The sequence below is a fragment of the Phodopus roborovskii genome, unplaced genomic scaffold, assembly GCF_943737965.1.
Source record: "Phodopus roborovskii unplaced genomic scaffold, PHOROB, whole genome shotgun sequence".
Taxonomy (NCBI): Eukaryota; Metazoa; Chordata; class Mammalia; order Rodentia; family Cricetidae; genus Phodopus; species Phodopus roborovskii.
Window position 1 is genome coordinate 31,945,306 of NW_026126433.1, and position 23,901 is coordinate 31,969,206.

The window sequence follows — 23,901 nt, forward strand, 5'->3', positions numbered from 1 at the left end:
ACTGTAAGAATATTGCTTCATTTGGCAGTAGCAATGGGGCTTATGAGGTGGTCTAGCACATGCAGTGCTAGCCCGAGAAGCCAAATTTAATTCTAGAAACCAATGTAAAAAGTGAGGATGTAGTTGCCTGCATATGAAATTCTGGTATTCTTTCAGCAAGTGAGATGGGAGGTAGAGACAGAAGAATCTTGGAAGCTTGCAGGCCAGGAGTATGCTGCACAGCATAAACAAGTGAGACCCCCCCCCACAACAAGGCAGAGACAACCTGAATGTTATCTTACTCCTACATGCATGATTGCCTTCTCATATACACTGGCAATAAAATTCAAGAGTTTTGAAAAATTAAGGTATTCTAATAACCTTTTGTCTGTTAGACACAGAAGCTATCATTAACAGCTCTATTTTACAAAGAAAACTCAAATATACCAGGTTGTTTACCTGAGTTCACACACAGAATTTAGGAGTGAACTATCCAGCTTTCTAGTTCTGGCTCAGTTCTCTGTACGTTAGGCCAGTGGTTCTTAGCCATGACTACTTAACAAAAATTACTTGGAGAAGTTTTCTAGCACACAGGAACAGAAGCTCCACCAAAGAACAGCCACAGAACAACAAAAACATCTCTCAGAAACAGCATACAGCAAGTCACATTTTTTTTTTTGAGCAGAAAACAAGCTTTAATAACATAACACATCAAAAGGTAGGGATTCTGTGGGAGCAAGTCACATTCTTAAGAACTTCCTAGACCATAAATTATAGTATGAATCCAAGACGAGAACTGCATATTAATAAGAAGTAGCAAAATTAAGATACTAAAATAAAGTAGGTTAAAATTAATTAAGAGATGTGGAATCAGGGTGAAAATAACAGAAGTAATATATATTTAAGCTAAACCTGAAATTCATTCATCTGCACAGGAGGCTAGATATTGTTTCAGAAACCTAAAAATTACTTAATGAAAATGTTAAATAGTCTCTGGGACATGTATTTCTAATCATATAATGCTATCAAAATGTAACCTATTTAATTTCCCAATGAATATTCCTTTCATTCACATTCACTAAAAAAAAAGTTCATGAAAGAAATGGAGTTGATGCATCCAACAGCAAACAAATCAGTGTGTTTCTATTATGCAAAGATATTGTATTTACAATATTGAGGTAACATTAAATTCATGCATTTAAAATGAACACATGTGGAGCTGGAGATATTGTTCAGCAGTTAAAAGCACTGGCTATTCTTCCAGAGGATTTGCTGGGGTTCAATTCCTAGAACCCACAGTGGCTCACATCTGTACCCCCCAGTACCAGGGAATCTGACACTCTCTCTGGTCTCTAGGGGCACCAGGCATACATATAGTCATACATGCAGGTAAAACACTCATACACATAAAATAAAATAATGAAAAGAATTTTAAAATGAACTTATGTTATTCTACTAGGAAAAAAATTGCTAATGGAAACAAAAAATGCAGTTTTCACTTTGTTCCTTTAGATGACTTGCCAGCAGTAAGAAAATGTGTGATGATCATTTAGAAAGGTATTGAGGACACATAATTCCTATTAAATCTCACAAATACATTTGTTCAGTGATTTGTACCTGAGTACATTCTGGTACTGAGGCACTGGAATAGTCTTCTACTTTAACAGGAAGCTATTTATTAGCCACTTTAAAATCTACAGGAATGGGCCTGACATGGTGGTACACACCTTTTATCCCCAGAATTTTAGAAGCAGAGGCAGGCAGATCTCTGTGAATTTGAGGGCAACATGGTTTACACAGCAAGTTCTATAGAAAACACACTAACACAAGCTAAGCTTAATAAAATACAAAACAAGTGAAAGACTGGAATGTGTATATAGCTTTTTCTAGTGCAATAGATGGAACACAATCTTCACACATTAGGGAACTATAGTGTTAGTAAACTGTACAGCTTGAACATGATAAAATAGTGACAGAATAACAGTGAGACTAAAAGAGCAAAACAGCAGTGCAACAAAATTTAAAATCAGCAGTTAAATTTTATGAAACTAATACAAATTTTAGAGAAAACGAGCCATTAATATTATTTCTGTAAAAATTATGTTGAAAATCATTGTTTACTCATTACGTGTTACCAAATTTTAAAGCAAAAACACTTCACTTGATTCCTGGGAAATCATATTCCTTACCAGGAGAGTCAGTCACATACATGCTTTCAAACTAGTAACATATACTTCAATGTGAAGTTTTACTGAAACAAAAGATATATATATAAAGAAAAGAGCTTTTAAATGTAACACAGTATGCTGATGAGCAGCTGGCTTTCCTGGAGGAAACCATATCTAAATTGGCAAAGTTCTTATTGCTACAGATTTACATGTTCTAGTCAGGCAAAGTCACAGTAAACATGGTAATATATGTCCACACTTTCCTGATTTCTTTCCATCTATCTACATACATCAGCAATATCTGAAATCTATAAACTCTGGCTATTGAAGCCTACAATTACCTACTCCACTTTCAGATGACAAAACAAAAATGACCTTGTGGATATTTTCAATTAAGCAATATAATTTAAGGGGCAAACATGGCTTCTGGTACATGAAGCATGGGCAGTCATTTGATAGCTTCTGGATATAGTTCAACTTACTCACACAGACACAAAAAATGGAAGACAAAGATTGCTCCTTTTATAGGCACCAACAAGAAGAAGGCATCTATGGAAAAGGGGAGGATAATTAAACCACTTATACTGAAAGTTCTTTTCCAAGAAATGCTATTCTCATATCAGAAAATTATACCGGAAATCACAGGTCTGCCTTCCAGAACAAGGAGATGTTCCTTTTTAAGAAAAGATGAAAAAATTAGTTCAGTTAATTAGTCTGAGAGCTACAAAACAACTGGAGGGGGTGGGGAGATAAGAGCAATATATAACAAAGCAAAGAAAAAAAAGTAAAAGATATCATAGAAACAAGAATATCCTGGGTTTCTGGAAAAAAATCTGCAACTTAGGGAAAGGCACTAGGTATTCTGTTAATTAACTCCATTTCCATCTAAACATAGTAAATTAATATTAATATTAAGCAGTCTGGCAGTTAAATATAGCATTTCATTAATATGATATTTTAACCCAAAAGCCTTAGAAGGCACCTATTACAGCTAGACTTCTGCTTTTAATTAGTTTGGTAGTAAGTGTCTCACCTTCTTTGTACATAAGATTGCTAAATTACTAAATGAGGAACACTGGTGAAGAATGGTAAGGGCATCTGTTACATGTTCCATTCTTGAATCCCATCCTGAAATATTCTGATTAATAAAGTCCAATATGAGTGTGACAATATATCACATATTTTAGTTCATTCCACCCTACTCTGTAGATTCTAAGAATGAAAATGAACTCATTGGTTTCTTGTGTGTGTGTGTGTGTGTGTGTGTGTGTGTGTGTGTGTGTGTGTGTGTGTGTTTTACAAACCCAGCATGGTTTGCATGTCTGATAGCCATTCTACCATTGATATAAACCTCCTCTGAGATAGGCCTCATTTCTTCATTTCTGAATTAAGAAAACTTAAAGAAGGAAAAAGTTAGAAACAGTACATTAGTAGAGATCAAGCTAAAGATCTTTTGGTAGATATCAGAATAGGAATCTGAGATATCCATAATTCCACATTCTTTATTTCCAGCACAAATCTGTTCTTCCTATAATCTTTCCCACATAACTTTAACATACAATTCTATTTTTCTAGATGTTCTACCAAAAAGGTTATCATTCACAACTACACTCCATCAATAAATTCTGTGAGCTGTATTTAACCAAATATATTGCATATTCAAGTAGTTATCTATTTTCCCAATCTATGCAAGACACAATCATGTGTTCCTGTGTTTGAGATGATTGTACATGACATGTGTGCATAGATGCCTATGGCTAGGCATGTATGTGCAGAAATCAAAGGGGGATACTGTGAGTCCCACTCTGTAGCACTCTGCTTTATTCCTTTGAGACTGATTTCTTACTGAAGCTGGATGTAGGCTGGTGGCCAGCAAGCCTAAGGAATGATCCTCCTGTCTCCACTCCCCATAGTGCTAGGGTTACAGATGCACACAGCCATGGCCAGCTTTTAATGTGAAAGCTGGGATCAAAACTCAGGTGCTCCCACTTGTGCAGGAAGCACTCATATACACTGATCTCTCTCCAGCCCCTCCATCACTTCTTGTCCTTAACCAAGGTCCCCAGCCTCCTAGTTTCTGTTCTTGGTACCCTATACTCATTCCCCATACCACACTATAGGGAGTAGTCTGGGTAGCCCCATTAAAAAATCCTGTACACAGTGGCATGTACCTGTAGTTCAGCTACTAAGGTGGCTCGGCCAATGAAGAAAGGTGGCTTGAATCCCCAAAGTTCTGGGTCAGTGTAGGTAATATAGCAAAATAAGAAGAAAGGCAGGGACAGGATAAAAGAAAGAGGAGGGGAGGAAAGTTCAGATCAGTTTTTCTACTCAAAGTCCTTCATTGTTTTTGTTTTTAGCTTATATTTTATAAGTTTCATTACATCAAAAGCTATGATTGACAGATTCTACTGTTTATGTACAGTTTATATTCAAAAGAATGAATGAAAATATAAGGAGATGGGTGGAGGTGGCATAGGTAAAGGAAAGTGTACACGCACATACTATGAGTGTGTGTGTGTGTGTGTGGGCGGGTGTCTGGTACTTACAGATCAGTGGCAGCTTGAACAAGTTTTAAATAATAAACACAAATGTACAGATACAGTATAAGGAGGAAAGCAGTATAAACTGAGAGCAGCACTGGTAAGGGAAGAGAAGGGCAGCCTACACTCTTGCAGTCAGGGAGGCTGTAAATCGACTGCACATGAGGGACCAGGCTGCAGAGGAAGGTGCTCTACTGCTCAGTGGCTCCCTGTGTCCTGCCAATTTTCCTTATCTTGGTCCCAGTTTATATTTGTTATAGAGCTAACTGGGCAATGTCACAGACATTTTCTTCAAAAGTAAATCTTATTTACTTCTTGTCTTTAACTCTTTTGGGAAAGAAGAGGTAGCTATAAGATGGGCTAAAGATGGACTTAATTTTTTTTTCAGAGACAGGGTTTCTCGGTGTAGTCCTGGCTGTCCTGAAACTCACTCTGTAGACTAGGATGGCCTTGAACTTACAGAGATCCACCTGCCTCTGCCTCACAAGTGCTGGGATTAAAGCCACACCACTCAGCTGAATCAATTTTTCATCTCTTCTAACTAGAGAACTTAAACTCCCCACACTTCAGAGTCCTCATAAGCTACATCTATCTAATATGACTACTGTGAGGACTACATGGGTAATTACATGCAAAGCATACAGAACACTGTCTGACATACAGGTAAGCACTACATATCCTAGAAATCATTGTGTCATACCCACAATATTAAATACCTTGTGGTAACTCTAAAAAAGTGAAGGACCAGTATGATAAGAATTTTAAATCTTTGAAGAAAGAAACTGAAGACAATATCAGAAAATTGGAAGATCTCTCATGCTCTTGGATAGGGAGGATCAATATAGTAAAAATGGCAATATTCCCAAAAGCAATCTACAGGCTCAATGCAATCCCTATCAAAATCCCAGCACAATTCTTCACAGACCTTGAAAGGACAATACTCAACTTGATATGAAAAAAAAAAAAAAGATAGTCAAAACGATCCTATAAAATAAAGGAACTTCTGGAGGCACTACCATCCCTACTTCAAACTCTACTATAGAGCTACAGTAATAAAAACAGCTTTGTATTGACATAAAAATAGGTAGACCAATGGAATAGTCCATACGCCAATGAACACCTGATTTTTGACAAAGAAGCTAAAACTATAAAATGGAAAAAAAAAAAAAAGAATCTTCAACAAACGGTGCTGACATAACTGGATGTTGACATGTAGAAGAATACAAATAGATCCATATCTATTGCCATGCACAAAACTTAAGCCCTAAAGGATCAAAGGCCTCAACATAAAACCAATCACACTGAACCTCGCTGAAGAGAAAGTGAGAAGTTGCCTTGATCACACTGGCACAGGAGACCACTTCCTCATATAGTACCAGTAGCAGAGAGACTGAGAGCAACAATCAATAAATGGGACCTCCTGAAACTGAGAAGCTTCTGTAAAGCAAAGGACACAGTCAATAAAACAAAAACAGCAGCCTAAAAAAATGGGGAAAAGACCTTTACCAACCCCACATCTGACAGAGGATTGATCATCAAAATATACAAAGAACTCAAGAAACTAGACATCAAAAGACCAAATAATCCAATTTAAAAATGGGGTACAGATATAAACAGAGAACTATCAATGGAGGAATCTCAAATGGCTGAAAGACACTTAAGGAAATGTTCAACATCCTTACCTGCAGAGAAATGCAAATCAAAACAGTTCTAAGATACCATATTACATCTGTCAGAATAGCCAAGATCAAAAACACTAATGACAGCTTATGCTGGAGAGGATGTGGAGAAAGGGGAACACTCCTCCAATGCTGGTGGGAGTGCAAACTTGTATAGACACTTTGGAAATGTACCTCAACGCCCAGCAATGCCACTTTTGGGCATATACCCAAAAGATGCATACTCACACCACAAGAAGATCTGCACAGCTATGTTACATAATACCCAGAACTTGGAAACAACCTAGATGCCCGTCAACCAAAGAACGGATAAAGGAATTGTAGTATATTTATATAATGGAGTATTACTCAACAGTAAGAAACAATGACATCATGAAATTTGCAGGCAAATGGACAGAACAAGAAAAAGAAATGTCCTGAGTGAGGTAGCCCAGACCTAGAAAGATAAATATAATATGTACTCACTCATAAGTGGATACTAGACATAAAGCAAAGGATAGCTAACATATATTCCCCAATCACAGGGAACCTAGGTAACAAAGAGGACCCTAAGAGAGACATACATGGGTTCACCTAGGAAGGGGAAAAAAGGACAAGATCTCCTGAGTAAAATGAAAGTGTGGGGGGCATGGCAGAGAGTGGAAGGAGAGGGGAGGAGGGAAGATGCGTGAGGAAAAATTACACAGCTCAATAAAAACAAGTTCAGAATAAAAGAGAAAGGAAGGAAGGAAGGAAGGAGAAGGGGAAGGGGAAGGAAAGGAAAGGAGGAAGGAAATCATCGTGTCAAAGTTCCGAAAGGTGAACTCAGAATTTTCACATGGAATTTCAGCTATCCAAGGGCCTAAGAAAACTACTATTTATTTTGATGAAAGTTGATCTGTACCTTTCTTCTATACTTTTTTTTTTAAGAACAATTATTCCCTTTCCTAGCTAATAACACAATTTTGTCAGTAACTTAGTCTTAAAAGGAATACCTTAGGGTGTGGCTGAGTTTGCAAAATGTTTACCTACCATGCATAAGGTCTGGGTTCAATTCCCAAGAATCACTTGCCAGGCATGGTGAGCAGGAGTGGGAAAATGCCACCCATTCTCGGCTATACAGTGGGTCTGGTGCTGATTTGGGCTACATGAGACTCTGTTTCAAAAACCTTGGGTCTCTAGAAAATTGGAGGTAACTAGTGCCTTAGAAGAAACAGAGCAAAGAATAATACATTTAAAAAACAGATAGAGAGTTTATAGTTTTTCCCTCTAGGAAATGGTAGAAGCTAATGAACATAATCCTTGGTATTTCTAATTGGTAATATAAATGATTTCCATGGTCCAGCTGCACAGCAGTTTGACATCAGCAGGTGTCTAATTGTTCCTAAGCTAGACAGGCCATGGTACAAGTATCCATTTGAGCCTGCAGATGTCAAATCCTGACTACAAGAAACAGATATTGATACTAGGCAGAGTTTGAGGAGAGCAGCTGGACATTCAAATGCTGCCCAGTCTCTGTGTTTGCCAGATTTACTACGTGGACTGGTTTCACATCTAATGCTCCTGTCCCTTTTTCTAGAGTGTAAATTTATTTCTTTTTATTCTGATTTCAGGAAATGAAAGAACATCTTGTCACATTTTTTAAAACATTATCCAGGATACTTTTGACCATATCCTTGTTCAGGTTAAATATTCTTAATTCCTTCAACCTGTCTTCATACACATTAATTATAATTTCTTTCTTGATGTCCGTGAATTCTCCTCAAAACCACTGTAACCTCCTGGTAATGAATAAATGAACACATTGGTTTTTTTTTCTTTTTAAATTAGGGGAAATCCTGCAGCATAAGCATACATGGTATGGACTGCTACTAAAGAACTTTGTACCTACTGTTGCTTTAAGCTTCTCATCAGTCATGGTTCTTCTAACACCAAATCTGGGACACAAATATGAATAGCAATAAAATTTGTAGCAAACTGTGATTCTTTCTAATAAAATATTTAAAAGTTACAGCACTGGGACTGACAGTGATTATGTAACAGTAATTGGGTCTTGCATGTAATTTTCTTAGTAACATTATTTAGCAATGTTGCTGGAGATTAACACTGTTACCAAGAGAAAAATGCTACAGGTGAGAACAAAATCAGTGCTGGCAGTAAAATCTAAGAAGTTAGTATGAAATGCAGTTCCAATGAATACACGACACCAATTGCCTTGGAGCAGAAGGCCAGAATCTGGACTAGCTGGCTCTCTCTTAATTTTTCACAAGCCTTGCTGAAGAAGTATGTGCTGTGAGAGTTTGTGATCCCAAAGCAGCCAAATCTGATTCTCTGCTTCCTTTCTCCCTCCGTGTGTGTGTGTGTGTGTGTGTGTGTGTGTGTGTGTGTGTGTGTGTGTGTGTGTATTTAAACATAGACCTCAAGAGCCTGAACCCACTTAACAGTGATGCACCCACCTCTGCCTCCCAAATGCTGGGACTATAAGTGTGTTCCACCACACTTGACTAAATATGATTCATAAAGAATGGTATTTTTGAATTAATATAAACAGGAAATTCACAGAAAACCAAGTTTCACTAAAATAATAACATTCTGTGAAAGGGAAGGACTGTTTTAGGAGTATGACAAGTATTATCCTAACAACTTTGCTTTATTAGCTGCTGTTGTTTTTAATTTTTTAAATATTTATTTTATTTTATGAGAGTGGTATTTCACATGCATGTATATCTGTACATCACATGTGCACCAAAGAGGTCATCGAATCCCCTGGGCAGCAGTTACAGATGTTTGTGAATACTGAGTAATGTGGATACTAGGTATTGAACCCAGGCCTCTGGAAGAGCAGTCAGGGCTCATAACTGTGGCCATCTCTCCAGCCCATGACCTATGCTTTGGACATTCTTTCCTTACACAAAATGAGTAAGAGGAGCTGAGAAACCAGGTGACTTGCAGGAAGCTATAGTTCGTGACAAGCAACCTGTTCATAAAAACAAACCAAGGACAAGTTAACCAAACATGAGCAGATGTGTGTTGGCTAATAACTTACTCTATGCTGAGGAATGCTACTCTGATAAATTAGGATGCACAAGTAAGCAAAAGTATGATATAATATGAGTACAATAGCTTGTCAGATTTTAAAGAGGATTTCATAAAATAGATAAGTAAATAAGACACAAACCACAAAGTTTTAAATTGGTTTGCTTTTGATTTTAATTTTTAAGAATTTATTAAACCCGGTGGTAGTGGCACATGTCTTTAATCCCAGTATTTAGGAAGCTGAGGCAGATGGACTTCTGTGAGATCAAGGCCAGCTTGGTCTACAAAGAGGGTCCCAGGACAGCCAGGGGTACATAGAGAAACCCTGTCTCAAAAAACAAAACGAACAAGAAGAGAATTTGTTTATTTTGGGTGTATGTGTGTAGGTGCACATGTGGCTAGGGAAGTACAAATACAGAAGAAAGACAGCAGTGGGAGCCAGTTCTCTCCTACCATTTGAGTCTCTCAGTCCCCCCCAGACCATCAGGTTTGGCAGCAGGCACCTTTACCTACTGAGTCATCTTGCCAGCCTCACTTCTGCCTTTTCTCTTTAATCTATTTTTGCCATTTTTTCATGGATATCATAAATCTAGCCTACATCGTAGTTAAAACAAAACAAAACAAAACGCTTTCCACAAACAGCAGGTGGCACTACTCATCAGTGGTGAAGAACTAAGAAAATGTGATAAAAGCCAAGCAGCCAAAATATGTAACCTTTAGAAGATGACTCATTTTTCAAAAACCATATATCATCATACCTAATTAGAAACTGTAATATGAACATATTGTCACATTAAAATTCGTTTGTTTATCTTGTGCAAAAAAGGAGCTAGCTTTATAATAATAACAGATAACTTTAAAGACCTCTTTTTGGTAATTCTCTAAAACTGAAGACATAAGTTACTTTTGATTCAGCAGTGATGAGCAGATTCATGAGGAGACCAGAAACAACCAATAAGACTACCCCATAACTGAAAATTATAGTGAAAATCCATTTTAAAATTTTGAATCCATTAAAAAATATTCTGATTACTAGAAGAATAAAGAGAAAACCATTTATTGCACAAAATAATTCAACAATAAAACAAAGATGCCAATCAACAAGGATAATTCATGAGGAATTAGGTTTTTATCATCACCTCATTGTAACCCCTTGATTCCAGAAGCCCCCCCAAACTATCATAGGAACCTAAGAGCACTGAAGAATGTGAGCCCCTCTGCATGACCCAGAGAGCCAGCACCGTCTTCCTTCCAAACATAAAGGACATCAAAAATGCAACTTCTAGGAAAGTTATAAATTAAAACATCAGAGGTTAAAATGAAAATTAAAGGTAAACTGGGGAGAAGATGATACATTTTGGCTGTATCATATTTTAGCTCTAAACTCCACGAAATACTTCTTCCCAAATGAAAAACTTGTTGGAAGTAAAAACAAAACAAAACAACAACAACAACAACAAATAATAGAAACAGTATTTCAGAAAATAAATAACAATAGTAAGTAGGTCTCACAAAAAAATATCCCTTGTTATACACGGAGAGTTTAGGAACATACATTTTCCCACTGTTCTATACAAGTATTTTTTTCTAGGCAAAATATACTTTTCAAAAGGAAGGGTGTCATGTAACCCAGGCTGGTCTGAAACTTGTTACACTGAAGCTGGACTTGGACAACTGATCTTGCCTCTGCCTTCCAGGGGTTGGGATGACAGATGACAATGATCAGGTGGCAATATACAACCTCTTCCTCATGTTCATACGGTGTTGTCAATCCCTATTTCACCTTTACTCTAGTGCTGAACCCCATTATATAAAGTGCAAATTACCCCAATCTAGCAAGCTTTTGTCAAGCTGTTTCCAAGCAAGAGAAGATTCCACCCATGCAAGGACCTAGACAGGGATTGTCTTTCTTCCCTTCTCTTTTCTTCTTTCAACATTTAAAATTCTCTTCAGAATTTCGTAAGTGATTACGCATTTACATTATCCCCATCCGTGTTTGTTTGTTGGTTTTTGAGACATGGTTTCTCTGTGTAACAGCTCTGACTGTCCTGGTACTTGCTCTGTACACCAGGCTGGCCTCAAACTCACAGAGATCTGCCTCTGCCTCTGCCTCCCAAGTGCTGGATTAAGGGTGTGCGCCATCACTGCTCAGCCCCACCCCTTTTCTCACATTCAACTCCTTCAGTTCTCCACAATCTCTCACAAGTTTAAGATCTGTCATAACTACTATTTTTTCAGGCATTCAGTCATTACTCTAATTCCTATTCAGTATGTCATTTATATAGCTACCACATTCCTTCCTTTCATTATCTTCCATTTTCTTTTTCAATTAAAGGCTCAGCTCACTTACTTCATTAAACATAACCATAAATCTATTTTTTTAAAAAAGTTATGCTTTAAGTTTTCTTCTGTAACCAAACAAATTCAGCTAACCACCATCACCAGCTCTTCCCAAGCAGTAGTGTCTTCCTGGTCTCATTATCCCATTAACTGTATTTACTATAGCCACATTCATCTCAGAACCATTAAAACCACATCTTGCAATTACTAGGATATTAATATCATCCATGGGGGTGGGGTGGGCAACAAAATGGCTCGGTGGGTAAAGGTGTTTGGTATACAAGGTTGGTAATCTGAGTTTGATCCTTCCATGAAAGGTGGAAGGAAAAACAGAGTCCCATAAATTGTCCTGACCGCCACACATGTCCCTTATATGTGCCCATACCTTTGCACACACATAACACACAGACAAAGAGACAGAGATAGAGAGAAATAGAGAGACAGAGATAAAGAAGGGGAGAGAGAGAGGGAGAGAGAGATTTTAAGGATTGTTTGGTGAAGTTGGAATGAACACTACAGGTTCAAGGAAGCCATCAAAGTATAGCAGTTTGGTTCCTACTTACCTCTGGCCCACTGCTCTCTGTGTTCTAAAGTTAAGAGGCTTTCACCCGAGAACTTCAACGTGTACTGCTATCATTCATCAGGGGAACTTCTACTTTTCTCTCAGACATCAGTTTCAACTGCTATATATTTAAACCATCTATGTTTTTTTATTATAAAAATTTTTGGCAATTTGAACTTTTCCTTCATAGCACTTTCTACAATAGCATGCATTTTTGTATTTATTATGTATATATCTATTATTTAGTTTGTGCCATGGATATAAGAAGATTTTCTATTTTATTAACCATGGTATCTCTTAGGATAATCTCAATATCAGCATATATTGTATTCAATATTAATTTAATTATTCAATAGATAAATGAGGTGAAATTCTTTTTAAATTAGCATTTCTGGTACCCTAGATGCTGAATTGACGAACTATTGAGTATTTTCTGGAGACAGAGACTAAGTCTTATTTCAAGCTACTCTGGGATTTCCTGGTGTTCTCCTCCCTGTTGTGAGTGTCAGTCTGTCTCATATTGGTATCCCAAAGTAAAGAGTCATTGATTTTTCACTCCTTTCAATGTCTTTAAACCTTTAGAGATTCTAATATGAAGTTTTAGCAACCCAACCTTTAAAAGCCAAGTAATCATGATGAATATAACACACAAATGTTTTCTATGAATTATTTTCACCAAATTTAAGAAATCACATCAGAGAACTAGCCAGAAACTCTAGTCTGCAAACTGCATGTATTATATAACATGTTTCTTCCCCCACAATATTGCAGAAATAAACTCCTGCTAGACAATTTGGGATTATATAACATACTTTTGAATGTATACTTAATACAGAAGATAAAAGAAATAACTGCTATTGATGGAGAGATAGCTCTACAGGTAAAGGCATTTGCTGCCAAAGGCTGATATGACCTGAGTTCAAGCACGCAGACCCACATAGTGACAAGAGAGAACTGACCACCAAAAGATGTCCTCTGACCTCCTCATATATACCTTGGCACTTGTGCCCTCCTCAAAAGTAAATGTGTATTTTGTAAAAGACACAAAAGTTAAATGACAAATTCATAAAGGAAATAAATAAATCATTTCAGCATTCCATTGCTTTGTTTTGTTACAGGATCTCACTATGTAGCCCAGACTAGTCTTGACCTAGCTGTGTAGCTCAAGTAAGCCTGAAACTCAACCATATTCCGCCTCAGCCGAAATGCTGAGATTATGGACAAGTCTGCTCAGTTCAGCATTTGTTCTTAAGGTACACAAGGTCGTTAACACTATACCACCTTAAATTTGGCTGTCTCAGATAACACTGTAGAACCATCAGTGTCACCTTGTGATTGCCACAATCTAAATTTTCAGTGGCTTCCCACTTATGTAACTGTAGTTCCCAAAATTGGGTTTCAAACTCCTCCAGTAGAGAAGGCTATGTGTGAGGGGAGGAAGTCAAAGCTAACAGGCTTTATCTCTTTGGACAGATAATTTTTACTTAAATGTGTGAACATGTGACAAAACAACACAAAGACAACTATGGTTCTCCTGGGCATCAAGATGTAAGTGTGCAGGCTTTTCAAAATAGATTGATTTGGAATTCGGAGTAGTGCTGAGTTTGTGGCCAATGATTTTCAGATACATCATATACAATCAATAATTGTGCCAAGAAGATACCACAGAGGATTTTATTTGTGGGTCATGTAGTGACAGTCTCAGTCAGTGACACTGGAACTCAATAGTACACAGTCCTCAGTATGGATCAGAGGTTGCTAGTTCTTAATGGTCTTATGCCCAACATATCACTATTTTCAAATACTGAAACACAGGGAACTGCCAATGTTTAATTATTTTAGACTCATAAAACAGCAAATGCCCAGGCAGGCATGGTGATACAGGGTTATAACCCAGCATTCAGGTATGGGAGAAAGGAGAAGCTTGAGTCTGGGGCCAGGCTGGGCTAGGTATCAAGTCCCAGGCCAGCCTAAACTATGTCTTGATATCTTTCCTCAAAAAACCCGAATCAACCAAGAATCTATAAGCAAACTCCTATGGCTCAGCATAGTGTCTCTTTATTTGTATCTGCTCACTCCAACCTGACTTCTTTTTAAAAAGTCTATTAACTCTGTGTCTCCACCACTAAATAATGTTAATGGCCTAAAATAGAGAAAAAAAATATTGCCTGTGGAACGAGCCCAAAAGATGAAGGAGCATTCAAAGACCCAAAATTTGACAGAAAGATTAAATCAGACCCCGTGCTTCAGAGTGAGGTACAGAGAATCCTGTTAGACACAAAGCAGCATGGGCAGAAGTTCATATGAAGTGACCTGAACAATGACAACATCTAAAGACATGTTTGGGAAAGAGGGAAAATCCAACCACTAGAGAGACCAAGAATCAGCCTCTCCTAGGGATAAACCCTCTGATTGGTTATCCCTCACAAAGTAGTCAGCCCTGAAATCAGGTGCACGCACACGCGCACGTGCACACACACACACACACACACACACACACACTCACACATACACGCACTCACACACACACCACACACACACACACACCACACACACACACACCACACACACACACACACACAGGGAGGTGGGGAGGAGGGAGGAGACAAACAGACTTAGCAAGTTGTATTTATATATTTGTGCATATACAAATATATATGCAACAATAATAATCAAAGAAAGGGAGGCCATGAATTTGAGAGTGCTGGGTGGGGGAGGAAGAGGGAAGTGATAATTGTATTTTAATTAAAATGTGCATTTTTAAGAAAGGGAGGAGTAAGAAGAGGTAGTCCCATCTAATCCCGGTCTCAAACAGAACAAAACACTCGTCTTATATCACATGAGTGCATTTACATTTAACAAAACCCTTCTAACATACAAAACTGTAAAATCTCTTAAGCTTGACTATCTACTTTTGTTGTCAATAAAGAAATAGACTTAGCTGGGTGTTGGTGACACACCTTTAACCCCAGCACGCAGGAGGCAGAGGCAGGCATATCTCTGTGAGTTGAGGCCAGCCTGGCCTACAGAGTGAGTTCCAGGACAGGCTCCAAAACAATACAGAGAAACCCTGTCTGGAATAACAAAAAAAAAAAAAAAAAAAAAAAAAAAAAAAAAAGATTTAATCAAATTAAGAAGAAATGGTATTAATCATACAGAACTTACTGAGTACTGAACTTTATTACTTTTTAAAAAATTTTTACATTCACTCATTCATTTGTGTTTTTGGAAGGGAGAGGTACCACACCCCATGTAAGAAGGTCAAAGGACAACTTGCATAAGTAGATTCTCTCCTACCATGTGGATCAACCTTAGGTCATCAGGCTTGGTGGCAAATGCCCTTACCTACTTAGCTATCTTATCACTGGCCCTATTTCTTTTTAAAATGGTATCTGTGAAGCCAGGAATGGTGGCTCATTCCTGTAAGCCCAGCAACTTGGTACACAGAACCTGTGTCACTGAAAGCTCAAGGCCCATCTTCACTGCTAATTCTAAAAGGTTCCCACTTGTTCTAAATTCTCATGCCTGTTTTTAATCACAATTGGTTCTGCATTGGTGTGAAACAAATCAGATCCAGATACAATTGGTGAGGAAGTTCTGCTGTTAAAATGTGTGTGTCTGTTCTCTGTCAACTTGGCTTTGTTGATATGATCATGGTAACATCTGACCAAAACAGCTTTGAAAAAAGTCAGCACACCATGTTTTTACCCTAGAATCAACACTAAAAATGCAGCAACCAAAGAAACAGTGCTAGATATTCCTGTAACATTTCCATTTCTCTGAATTCATTACTCTCAACTATTATCTTAATTCTCAGAATCTGACACACTAATGAATTCAAAGAATTGAAAGGAGTACAGTCTCTTGCCTCGTCTCCATGAAGAGGACAACACCTGTAATAGCTTAGCAACTAACTAACCTGCTTCTCCATCTTGCTCTTTACTTCCTTCCACAGAAAGGACCACACCCATATAACTCAGTTCCTCCTGTGTGGAACAGAACATTCTACCCCAATTATTGCATGTAACAGAAATTATACCAAAGGTGATTTGTTAGTTCAAATACAGTTCAATATGTGTACACACATAGCCGCTAATTCATTTGTGAAACAGGTACCCTGGGGCCTCATTTTGAAAGAATCTTTCATGTTGGACAGGTTTTTTTTGAGAAACTAGGAAACAAACTCAGAGCCCTAGGGTCCTTACTAGGCAGGTACTCTACACACTACACTATATATTTCCAGCTTTATTGCTCTTTCTTTCCTTTACTCCTACTATGGGTGTTTGCCTGCATGAATGTCTGTGCACCATGTGTGTGCCTGGTGCCCACAGAGGCCAGAAGAGGGTGTCAGACAGCTAGGAACAGTTACAGACTATTGTGAGCTGTCATGTCAGTGCTGGGGATTGAACCCACATCCTCTGAATGAGCAATAAGTGCTCTTAATTGCTAGGCTTTCTTTCCAGCCACCACGAATATCTTATAAAGAAAATCATTACCTCACCCACAGCTATGAATATTTACAATAGATTTATCTTTTACATTTAGATCTTTGCTCACTCCATTTAAATTCTTGTATATATACTGTGAGGTACAGTTGTAATTTTATTCTCTTATATGTCGATATCCAGTTATCCAGCAATCTTTCTTTGAGACTAATATTTCCTTATTTAATTACCATAGCACCTTGGTTTAAAGTCAACTGCCCTCAAATACAAATAGTTTATTTCTAAACTTTCAATTCCTAAGTTAAGTAATATACAGCTCTGCCTATGTTATTACTTCACAAGCTATTGCTTATTATTATTTTTTAAACTTGCTTTTTGTTTTGGAGATAGGATCTTTCTATATAGCCCAGGTTAGTCTCAAACTAGTGGTGGATCATCTTGCCATAGCTCCCAGTATTGGATTATAGGCATGTGTTACCAAATTTGCTATCTCATAGTTTTTATTTTTGTGGCTTTCTAGTAACTTTTGAGATTACTCCCTGCCCCAAATTATTGTGATGAAAACTGTCTAAGGACTATGCTTGGAGAAATGCCATCTGATGCTTTCAAGTGTAATTACACTCTTCCAACAGTCTTATTTTTGTAATCACAAGAAATGTGGCTTTTGCAATATGGACTTCCAAAACACAAACACAGCAATTTATTATGGTTAAGTCACTCTCATCATTTCCAAATCTCCCTCCATGAAATTATATGTCCTAGTTCACTCTAAGTCAAAGGCCAGACTCTGTAGGCTTTAGCCAAGTTTGGACTGGTGATGTATTCTCTTTGGCCAAATAATGTGAGCTTGAGCTATAGTTCCATGTGTTTTTCATTGTTCTGTACCTAACCTATTTTATTCTCTTTTGTGTACTTGGATTGGCTATGTCTGATTCTAAAATCATTAGTATAGTCCCATTAAAGAAAAGTGGAAAAGGAGGTTGATGTCTTATTTTGTTGTAAGCAAGTAACAATTATTCCAATGTTGTTATCAAAATGATTAAGTTCAAAGACCCTCCCTGAACTGAAGAACATTTAATGGATATGTACTGCCTTAGTGTAATTCTACAGTTTGCAAGATTAGAGTAAATGGGTGAAACTCCACTTGGTTCAAAGTATTATCTGGCATCAAATCTGTCAGAGATTTCAAAGCTGAAGATAATAAAGTAGGCAAAATACAACTCAAATTTGTTGGTAAACGTCAAACAAAATTCTGAATTATCTCTATCAAAGATATTTAAAAGTAGTTTGCATATCTTGGAGAAAAATACATAGATTAAAAATGTTGCTCATCACGACATTAAACGTCATTTGAAGCATCTGCATGAAGAAAGCTTCAGAGATTCAAAGTCACAATGAGGAAGGTGCTGCCTCTGCCTGAGGGCTCTGTCATCACTCCACTGCTGTAGCTGTGGCTAAAGTTTCAGCACTGCTCTCTCTTTCGCTATTCCTACTCCCTACAGAGGGTTTCAGAAGATTGATTGCTCTGTATCTCCACTATGCTCACACTAAGCCTGACCTACCTGAAGGAATATTTTATTGTCAGCAGAATAATGTATCAAGATACATGTTACCAAGGGTCTCGAAAATGAATGATGAGGTAATTAGATGTTAAGACACAGAGAGAGAGTCAACTGTACATCAGATAAGTCAGGACAGGTTTTTTTTTTCCCCCTCCTCCTTTATCTGGTCTTAGAGAATTCAAGTTCCTCCTTCTCCTTTTAGGACTAGGCACTCCCTAACAAGGATAAAAGAATTTTTTACAAAATAAATAGCTCCAAGCAGAGATTGTTGAAACAGAACTGTCTGTCACCTTGGCAATTAAGAATGTCTTTTTGACTTGTCTATGGCATATTCTAAGACCAATACAAAATGTTTCCTTTCATCTTCTTCATCCCAGTCAGAGATGAAACACTGTCTAGTATAAAATTAGGTCAAACTAAATAAATGAAAAGCAGGGTGAAACCCTCAGAAGAGTAAGACCAAAGAAGAAAGACTAAAGAATGAAGAGAGGCCATGCTGTGAGAGAGAAAGAAAAAGAAGGTTCTACAAAAAAAGCACCCAAGTACCAAGAAAGGAGTGGTTGGGCAGTGTCTAGTGTTGCCCAAGAGCAGCTTGTAAAGAAGTCCCATCCCAATAATTCTCCACCCTAGAGGGGTTCCCTGCAGACCCTAAAGTGTCAGAGAACAGAATCATTCCCTCCATCTTTAAGACACAACAGCATAACTAATCAACTATTAGTGGGGACTGTGGTGTTGTTTTAGGCTTGGACTGTATCTGACATTAAAATATCTCAAGAACATAATTTCTAAAATTTCCATGTAATTTACTCCCAAACATAAACATGAAACTACAATTAAAAGGGGTGGGGGAAAATCTGGATCAACAGTTAGCACATCATTGGACAAGTAGGTAGGCAGAGTAACATGAGGCTCTGAAGGCTGTTTTTCAGTTTCAATGCCGACTCATTTAAATATGTTCAATAGAATTAATTTCAGATCATTGCAATTTATTAATTTTCAAGTTGAAAACTCTTGAATAAAATGTATTTTGATTTGATTTAGTAAGAAAAGAAAGGGCTCATAAACTACAGGTTTAAATAATACCAGGGCTTTTCCCATTCATCTTTTCATAGAGACTCCTGTTACTACTAATAAACAAGGTCTTAGGAAGATGTGCAGAATAAAAGAGATTTGGAAGCTGGGCCTGGTGGTATAGTCCTATAATCCCTACTACTCAGAGGTCTGTTTCAAGGCCTACCTGCGCTAAAGAGTGAGTCAAGGTCAGCCTGGCTTAACTGGCCAGTTAAGGCCAGTTAAGAACACCCTGTTTTAACACTAGAAGTAAAATTAAAGTTAGTTACTCCTTAATTCAGTGGTATTGTGCATGTGTAACATGCTCAAGGCCAGAGTCAATTGGTAGTCTTTCCACTCATAAATGATTTGTACGTTAAGAAAGCACTAATTTTTCTTTGTATTAAGAATTCTTATGAACAAAATAGAAACTCGTGTATTTGTTAATAAGCAAATCAAAATCCCTCTCTAAAGTAGTATGCACCTACTTCACTGGGATACTTGAAGAACAACTAGACATGCTTTAAGTAATTACACTTTCAAATGATTTAAGTGTCTTACATAAGAAACAATTAGATATCTTAAGAAACAACAACCACATTTATGGCATGTCCCAAGCTCCAATTCTTAGGTCAAGGAAGCACTGTGCAAACAGAAAATTGTTTTATTCAATTATGTAAGAATTTTCCTGCATTAGTCCTCAGAAATGAAGAGCAAAATGGGTTACACTACTAGAACATGGACAAGAGGTAAAATGTCAAGTGGACATCTAAAACATCAGAGCTTTTGAATGCTCTGGTGAAACAACCTAAAAGACTGGAGTCCAGAAGGTCTTATTATGCCTCTTCTGCCCAGAACAATGGCAACTTAGTACAGGCAGCTGAATAACTAGCTGACAGCATGTTAATAATGGTTTGTATGCACAGTTATAATTAAGAGGCCCCGGATAATAGAAAAGATCAAACGTTTATTTGGTTAAAATGTCAAAGAATGCAGCCCAAAAAGTGATTTATCATGGAGAAGTCCTGCCAGAGTGGTCTGACACACCTGTGATATTAAATTAATAGCACTGCAATGAGACAGCCTGGGACTGTGAATGGAAAAGACCTCAACATTAACAGGAGGGTAAATTATGATTTATTTTAATAACTTATTTACTTTTGTCTTAAGAAATAAAAAAGAATCTGTTTATTTTCTGTGGGGCTAAAGGACAAGAATAATTAGAATTTCTTTAAAAATTTTTACATGCAAAAATGTATTTCTAAACTGGCCAAATATATAAAGGATGTATAAGGCAGTACTGTATGTGGTTTAGAACAAGGTATGCAGCTTTTAGTAGGGTGTCTCACCCACAAAAGCACACTCTAATAAATCTCACCTGCTAACATACTGTTGTTCTTTAAGACTTAAAAACTAGAATACAGGAATTTGTCAGATAAACATAGCTATGTATAAAACAGAACAATAAATGCAGTAACTTCTCTCACATAAGCCTCTTTATAAATATAACCAGTTGCTACTATATGACAAAATGCAATTAATCTATAAATAAGAGGACATTGCTACTAATAACTGCAGTGGAAGTATTTCATTAAGAACTAGTTAAGTGTTTTTACAACCCAACTTCCTGAGAATGGGAAGCACTCAAATATTCCACACAGCTCTGCAGGTGTCATTAAAATGGCTAATATAGGTCAAGCCTGCATGTTGTCTTCATTTAAAATGCTACATAAAAAAGTTTACCAAGGAATGACTTAGAACACAGAAACAGTTTAACTCTAAGGATTGAGCTATAATTGTAAAGGTTAAATCCTATTTTGCAATTGTTCCACTCCCTAAAATATAGCTTGTCTTTGGGATGCAAGAGAATTTTACTTAATAAATATATTTGTCAAATGTCACTTTCTAATGTAGTCAACCCTAGGAATTTTACTTTATGAGCTATGATAGAGGAAACACTACAAATGGTTTCCTCTGTCAAATCCAAAACATCCCTTCTCAGGAACTTTGTCTGCCTCCACATACAGCTCTTGGTAGGGTTAGAGGTCATATGACTTGCCCAGTCCAATTCCCTACACATAGTACTGGCCCACAGATGGGTAACTGGCCTAAGATGACTGCTACCTATGACTTATCACTATGCTGGCTTATCTGAAGGCATGTTAGGTCAGTCTGGTTTGGTCCCAGAAATTTTATCTAAAAGATACATTCGGAGATTGTTAAGAGCAATCCAGTATACTGGAGGTGAAATGCCATTCATACCTTCTGAGATATGTGAAGCATCCAAACAGCAGAGCTACAAATGGGGAGGCCAGAAGACAAGAACATCTGACATAGAGCATGGTCACCTGCAGATACCTGGATGCCTGCCCATCCTAGGAACTACATTTTCACAATAAATCTTCACTGTTCTTGAGCTACTATCTAGGTTTCTGCTTTGTAGAAATCTTAAGTGAAATGGAAGGAATTTCTAAGGTATTATCTTACTTTTTTTTTTTTTTTTTTTTGTTTTGTTTTTTTTTTTTTATAAAACTCGAGGTGAGTTATTTTTAAGCCTGTAGAATTTAAATGAAGAAGATAAAAATGCCTTTGCCCACAATTTCTTCATTTCTATTTTCCTCCAACAGATGTTTAGATGTGCATATCAAGCCAGACATAAAAACATATGTTACCTTTTGAGCATTTGTAACCTAGCAGTGGAAACAGATATTTGGAAAGCAGAGTAGGTGAACAGCTGCTAATCACAAGGTATTATAGAAAATAAAAGAATGGATCTACTTAGTAATGATGGCCAGGGATCTGAGCATGGTTGGGCACACCTTTAATTCCAATACTCAGGAGGCAGAGACAGGTGGATCCCTGTGAGTTCCAGGCCATCCAGAGCTACAGAAAGAGACCCTGTCTCAAACCAAACAAAACTAGTGAGCAAGGAAAGCTTCTTAGAGGAAGGAACACTACCCTTTAAATAGGAAGCAGTGCAGCTAGAGTGAAGATGGAGAGACAGGTGGGTCAATGGATCTGAATCAAAGACCCTGATATGATCCACACACCTATGAACACCTGATTTTTGACAAAGAAGCTAAAAGTATAAAATGGAAAAAAAAAAAAAAAAAAAAAAAAAAAAAAAGAAAGTATCTTCAACAAATGGCGCTGGCATAACTGTATGTGGGCACATGGAAGAGTGTAAATAGATCCCTATCTATTTACATGGGATCCCTATCCCATGTAAAAACCTCAAATCCAAATGGATCAAAGATCTTAACATAAAACCAACCCCACTGAACCCCACTGAAGAGAAACTGGGAAGTTGCCTTGAACACACTGGCACAGGAGACCACTTTCTAAATATAACAGACACTGAAAGAAACAATCAATAAATGGAACCTCCTGAAACTGAGAATCTTCTGTAAAGCAAATGACATGGTCAACAAGACAAAAACAATAGCCTAAAAAATAGGAAAACAACTTCACTAACCCACATCTGACAGAGGACTGATCTCTAAAATGTACAAAGGACCCAAGAAACTAAACATCAAAAGACCAAATAATTCAATTTAAAAGTGGGATACAGATCTAAACAGAGAACTATCAATGGAGGAATCGCAAATGGCTGAAAGACACTTAAGGTAATGCTCAACATTCTTAGCCAGCAGAGAAATGCAAATCAATACAATTCTGAGATACCATCTTACTTACACCTGTCAGAATAGCCAAGATCAAAAACACTGATGACAGCTTATGCTGGAGAGGATGTGGAGAAAGGGGAACACTCCTCCATTGCTGGTGGGAGTGCAAACTTGTATAGACACTTTGGAAATCAGTATGGTGGTTTCTCTCAAAAAATTGAGACTCAATATACCTTAAGACCCAGCAATACCACTTTTGAACATATACCCAAAGGATACATACTCACACCACAAGAAGATCTGCACAATTATGTTCACAGCATCACTATTCATAATAGTCAGAACCTAGAAACAACTTAGATGCCCCCCAAACAAAGAATGGATAAAGAAAATGTGGTACATTTACATAATGGAGTGTTACTCAGCAGTAAGAAATAATGACATCTTGAAATTTGCAGTCAAGTGGACAGAACTAGAAAAAAAAATCCTGAGTGATATAACCCAGACCCAGAAAGAAAAACATGGCATGTACTCACTCATAAGTGGATATTAGAATAAAGGAAAGTATAACCAGCATGTAGCCCACAACCACAGCAAACTTGGTTACAAAGAGGACCGTAACAAAGACACACATGCATCCACCTAGGAAGAGGGGAAAAAGACAAGATCTCCTAAGTAACTGGGAGTGTGTGGGAAATGGGGAAGAGTGGAAGATGAGAGGGGAGGAGGAATGGGGAATGGGGAAAATGTATAGCTCAATAAAAACAAGGGAAAAAGAGTAAATATCGTGATGTAAGAAGAAGAACAAAAAACAACACAAATTGAAAAACATAAAAGCTACAGAACCTAGAAGAGGGCAGACAGTCTTGAAGCACAGTAAGAAAGACTGACTAGTGTACTGCTGGGATGGAAGGGAAGGCCACCAGCCAGTGAAA

At 37.5% G+C, this 23,901-nt stretch overlaps 1 protein-coding gene across 3 annotated transcripts in view; it reads right to left on the bottom strand.

The window, feature by feature from the left end:
• Rabgap1l (RAB GTPase activating protein 1 like) overlaps positions 1-23,901 on the bottom strand; it is a 569,277-nt gene that overhangs the window by 179,105 nt on the left and 366,271 nt on the right. The window lies entirely within an intron of this gene.